This window comes from Wyeomyia smithii, chromosome 1 (genome assembly GCF_029784165.1).
Source record: "Wyeomyia smithii strain HCP4-BCI-WySm-NY-G18 chromosome 1, ASM2978416v1, whole genome shotgun sequence".
Classification (NCBI taxonomy): domain Eukaryota; kingdom Metazoa; phylum Arthropoda; class Insecta; order Diptera; family Culicidae; genus Wyeomyia; species Wyeomyia smithii.
In genome coordinates, this window is record NC_073694.1 from 96,954,261 (window position 1) to 96,960,260 (window position 6,000).

The following is a 6,000-nucleotide window of genomic DNA, read 5'->3' on the forward strand; positions in this document are numbered from 1 at the left end:
TACCACAAATCATGACATATCAACACTATTATAAATATTTTTGTACGCTTTTTTATATTATTAAATGTTTTAGCTTTCGCAGTTAAGTTAATGTAATTGTAGAAAAATCATCAAACCTAATTGTCAAGGGAAAAAAAAGGAATAAAACAAAACTTAAAATAAACTTAAACTATCTTACTGACTATAAAGTGAGCTAATCGTTGCAATTGAGGATTGCAACGATTTTTGTCGGAATTTGTTGATAATTTGGCTTGACATATTTTCTAATGTTTCTACATTAGTGAGCCTATGTAGCTCGTTCGTGCTAAACCAGGGAGGACGCTTCAAAATCATTTTCACAAGTTTATTCTGAATCCTTTGAAGTGTCTTCTTCCTGGTTACACAACAACTTGTCCAGATGGGAACTGCATATAACATTGCTGGCTTAAAAATTTGTTTGTAAATTAACAGTTTATTCTTGAGACAATGTCTAGAACTCCTGTTGATAAGAGGATATAAACATTTGATATACTTATTGCACTTTGACTGGATATTTTCAATGTGCTCCTTGAAAGTAAGATTCTTATCATAAATTAGCCCTAAGTATTTAACTTGATCAGACCAATTTAAGACCACACCGTTCATCTCAATAACGTGGTTATTGGTGGGTTTGAGAAATGAAACTCTTGGCTTATGAGGAAAAATAATTAACTGTGTTTTAGAAGCATTAGGGGCAATCTTCCATTCCTGCAAGTATGAAGAAAATATATCTAACCTTTTTAGTAGCCGACTGCATATAACACGAAGGCTTTTTCCTTTTGCGGAAATGCTTGTATCGTTACAAAACAGAGATTTCTCACAACCTGGTGGTAAATCAGGAAGATCAGAAGTAAAAATGTTATATAAGATTGGGCCCAAGATACTCCCCTGAGGCACACCAGCTCTAACAGGCAATCTATTAGGTTTACCATTTAGATAGTTAACCTGAAGAGTGCGGTTAGTTAAATAACTTTGTATCATTTTTGTGAGGTAAAGCGGAAAACTGAAATTTGACATTTTAGCTATTAAACCTTTATGCCAAACACTGTCGAATACCTTTTCTATATCTAGAAGAGCAGCTCCAGTCGAATAGCCTTCAGATTTATTAGTTCGAATCATATTTGTTACTCTAAGTAACTGATGAGTAGTGGAATGCCCATGGCGAAATCCAAACTGCTCATTTGCAAAAATTGAGTTCTCATTAATATGTGTTATCATTCTATTAAGAATTGTTCTTTCAAAGAGTTTGCTAATAGAGGAAAGTAAACTAATTGGTCGATAACTTGATGCCTCAGCTGGATTCTTTTCGGGTTTGACTTTGGCATTTTTCCATTTCGTAGGAAAATGTTCTAGTGCAAAGCATCTGTTAAAAATTTTTACCAAGAAATTTAAAGAGTTTTCGGGAAGTCTTTTGATGAGGATATATAAAATCCCATCATCTCCTGGTGCTTTTATGTTTTTGAATTTTTTGAGAATAGTTCGCACCTCATTCAAGTTTGTTTCCAATACCTCTTCGGAAAGAAATTCTTGGGTGGTGATCTGATCATACTTTTGGTTTACTTCATTTTTAATAGGACTTACTACGTTCAAATTGGAGTTATGAGCACTCTCAAACTGCTGAGCAAGTTTTTGAGATTTTTGTTCATTCGTTAGAAAAATGCAATCACCATCTTTAAGGACTGGAATGGGCTTCGAAGGTTTCTTAAGAACTTTCGAAAGTTTCCAGAAAGGTTTCGAATAAGGTTTTAGTTGTTCAACTTCTCTCATGAAATTCTCATTTCGCAAGAGAGTGAATCTATGTTTAATTTCCTTCTGTAATTCTTGAAAAATAATTTTCAAAGCAGGATCACGAGATCTTTGGTATTGACGTCTCCGTATGTTCTTCAAACTTATAAGAAGTTAAAGTTCACTGTCAATAATTGGTGCATTAAATTTCACACGAGTCTTAGGAACTGATAAATTCCGGGCATTGAGAATTAAGCTGATAAAATTATCTAATGCTCTGTCAATGTCAGCACTATTTTGTAAAATAATATCATCATTCAAATTTTCTTAGATCGTAGAACGATATCTATCCCAATTAGTCTTGTGATAATTTAACACAGATCTAGTGGGATTTAAATTAGTTTCATGGGAAATAGAAAATGTTATGGGAAGATGATCAGAATCAAAGTCAGCATGAGTTAATAAATCACTGCATGAATGACTTTGATTTGTTACGACCAAACCAATTGTAGATGGATTCCTAATAGAAGAATAACATGTAGGACCATTTGGAAATAAAACTGAATGAAATCCAGCCGAGCAATCATTAATCAATATTTTTCCATTGGAATTGCTTTGAGCATTATCCCAAGATCGATGTTTCGCATTAAAAACACCGATGATTGAAAATTTAGATTTGTTTCTTGTGAGTTTTTGCAAATTTCCCTTGAAATTTTTTTTTTCGCTCATCTGTGCATTGAAAAGGCAAGTACACTGCAACTATAAATAAAATGCCAATACTTGTTTCAATTTCAATTCCCAAACTCTCGATAACTTTGGTTTCAAGATGGGGTAAAACGCGATGTTTTATTCGACGGTGGATAACTATTGCAACTCCACCACCGGCAACATCAATTCTATCAAACCTATGAACCATATAATTTGGGTTCTTTTTTTAGTTTAATATTTGGCTTCACAAGCGTTTCAGTCACAACTGCAATATGCACATCGTGGATTGTTAAAAAATTTAAAAATTCATCCTCTTTCGCCGTTAAAGAGTGAGCATTCCAATTTAGAAAATTTACAGCATTATTTGAAATCATTGCTGAATTTCAATTTCATTACAATATTAGTTGTAAATTTCATACCTTCTTGAACAGCCTCATACATCGAGTTACAGTTCAACAAAGCGGACATTAACTGCAGCATGGATTGTTGTAGGTAATCAATCTTTTCGGGTGTTGGAATACCTAAATCATTACTGGCTGACTTTTCAGCACCAAACACGGTTTGTTACTGTTTGAATTTGAAATATTACCTGAAAGGACACTGGCATATGAACAGCCTGGTGTTGCCTGAACAGGATTATTTGTCTGAAATTTGTTATCTGAATTTAAATTATAATCTACATACACACCTACTAATGAAAGTGCTGGTGATGCCTGAACAGTATTGAAAGTCTTTTGATTACCCACATTGACAACAGGTTGTTTAGAATTTCTACGTTGTCTGGAAGCAATAATTTTTGACCTTACAGGACAATTAAACAAATTAGATTTGTGATTTCCCCCACAATTTACTCATTTGAAACTATTAGTGGTCTCTTTCACGGGGCAGATATCTTTCGTGTGACTAGTGTCACCACAAATCATACATTTTGCTGCCATATGGCAGTTTCGAGTTCCATGACCATAGGCTTGGCAATTCCGACATTGCGTAAGATTATGGATTCCTCCATGTCTCTTGGAATTTTCCCACTTTATTCGTTAAATAAATCACGTGCTTTTTCCAAACATTTCAAATTATTAACTTTGGTATGATCAAAATGTGCTAAGTAATTTTCCTGGTGTATTCCAGTTTGATTAATTTTGGCATTTGCCTTTCGTTTCATCAAAATTACTTGGTTGGGGGCAAAACCAAGTGATTCTGACAAACAATCTCTAATTTCATCAATAGTTTGATCATTTGAAAGACCTTTCAAAACAGCTTTAAACGGTCCCTCGTTTTTGGCATCAAAAGAATAAAATTTATACATCTTTTCAGTCAAATACTGTAAAAGATGTTTATGGCCATCAAAAGATTCGGCCAAAATACGAATTTCGCCTTGGCGGCCAATTTGAAAATTAACTTTCACATCCGACAAAAATGATGAAAGTTCTGATCGAAATGTTTCAAAATTTGCTACAAATACCACAATAGGTGGAACATTAACCTTCTTCATAACGGCTTTATGCTCAGTATGAGAAGTTTGGAATTCTTGCTCCCCAACGGAAGAAAGAATATCATACCTGTTAGTCGAAATTTGTGGTCCCCGTGGTTTAGTGGTTAGCGATGCCGGTCGGCTAGTTCTCCCACACGGTTGTGATATCGGGTTCGATTCCCGATCGAGTCGAGGATCTTTTCCAGCTGGAAATTTTCTCGACTTAGCACGGTGTATCGTTGTACTTATCCTACACATGCAAAATATGCCGAAAACAATATCGATAACGAATTCTATCAACTAATCTAGTTGATCGAGACCGCTATTAGCCCCAAGGCTATGCGTGCGATATTGTTTGTCGAAATTTCAGTGTCACTTGGAGGAGATGCCTCACGTTTCCTTGAAGCCGCATCAAAGCGAGCTTTTTCATTTCTTCCAGGCATAACTGGAAAACTTTACTTTCACTTCACTATAGATTTTAAGTAGAAATATCTCAAACCAAATTTACTCACTAAACACTCGTTAACGTTAAAAACAAATTTATTACTTCGCGTTTCAACAGGTAGTCTTTTAAAAAGATTGCCTGTTGAAAGCGAAAAACAAAATTTCAATATCTCTCGGTAGTCTAAGACTTAACCTCGAGCTGTTGGTAAAATGCGACCGTACAGTTCAAGTTCCGTACAGTTCAAGACCGTACAGTTCAATAGTATAGTGGATGACTAGAGAAGAAGGTTAGAAACGGGAAAGGACACTGATCGCTGCCTATCGCGTGTGAAGCACTATGCGCTGAGGGTGGCGCGTAGTATCGCGAACGACCATGAGTCAGAGAGGATGCGTAGGGAGCTTGGAAGTGAAATTCGTGCTGTGTTGAATAGGTTCATTGCGAAGAAAGACGACGGGCTGCCGAAGAAAGTGGATGAAAATCAAAGGACAGCGTTGGAGCAGGAGAATGCGGAAGCAGTTAGCGAAAACGAAGAAAACAATTCAAAATCTTCTCAGGAAAAACGAATCGATACAATTCCAAAACTGTCACCCCAGAATCAAAGCTTTGAAATGCAGGTTCTCAAGCAAAAGTTGGAATTCTTAGAACGGCAACTGGCTGAAGCAAGAACGACGGCCCGACTGGCTACTGAAAAATTTAACAGTAGCAGGTATGGAAGAGGACAGGCCACGAATTCAGATGAGGAAACGGATAGCGAAGATTCGTATTCCGACAGCTAAAGTAAGCCAAAAAATGGGCATAACAGGAAAAGTTCTAGTTTTGAACGCCGAGACGAAAGGAGAAATACGGAGCGGTGCCAGGAACAGAGAAACTTTAACGGTGATGGAAATAGATACGAGATGGATAATGGGTCAAATAGAGGTAGACACTGGAATCGTCGAAACGATGGTGAGAGCTACTGGGACAGTTGGAGTAGAATGGATGAAGGGGATCGATTTGACACGAACCAAGAGCGAACAAGGCGAACTCCACAGCGTGAAATTATCGAACGGGAAATCCAGAACGCAGATCGAAGAATGAAGAAATGGCATTTGACATTTAGCGGAGATCCGCGCCAGCGATCACTAGAGGACTTTGTACACGAGATTAGAAGGCTGGCAAGGATGGATAGAATCTACGGAGAGACCCTTCTGCAACGAGTACACACGATACTACGCGGGGAAGTATACGATTGGTATTTGTGCTATACTGACGAGTTCTTAGATTGGGAGGATTTCGAGACGAGAATCCGGTATATGTTCGGAAACCCAAACAAGAATCAGGGCAATAGACAGAAGATATACGAGCGAAAACAGAACCGAACCCAAACCTTCCTTACATTCAAGACCGAAATTGAGCGTTTAAATAAATTATTAACGACACCGTTAGATCAGCAAAGACTTTTTGAAGTGATCTGGGACAACATGCGCCTCCACTACCGATCAAAATTGGCATGTAGAACGGTTAACGATATACGGAAGCTGGAATACTTTGGCTATAGAATCGACGCCAATGACCCGACATTACGACAGTGTCGCGAGGGACCGATTCGACAGCAAAATGCGATACGAAACGTAGAGGCTGCAGAAGAATGCGA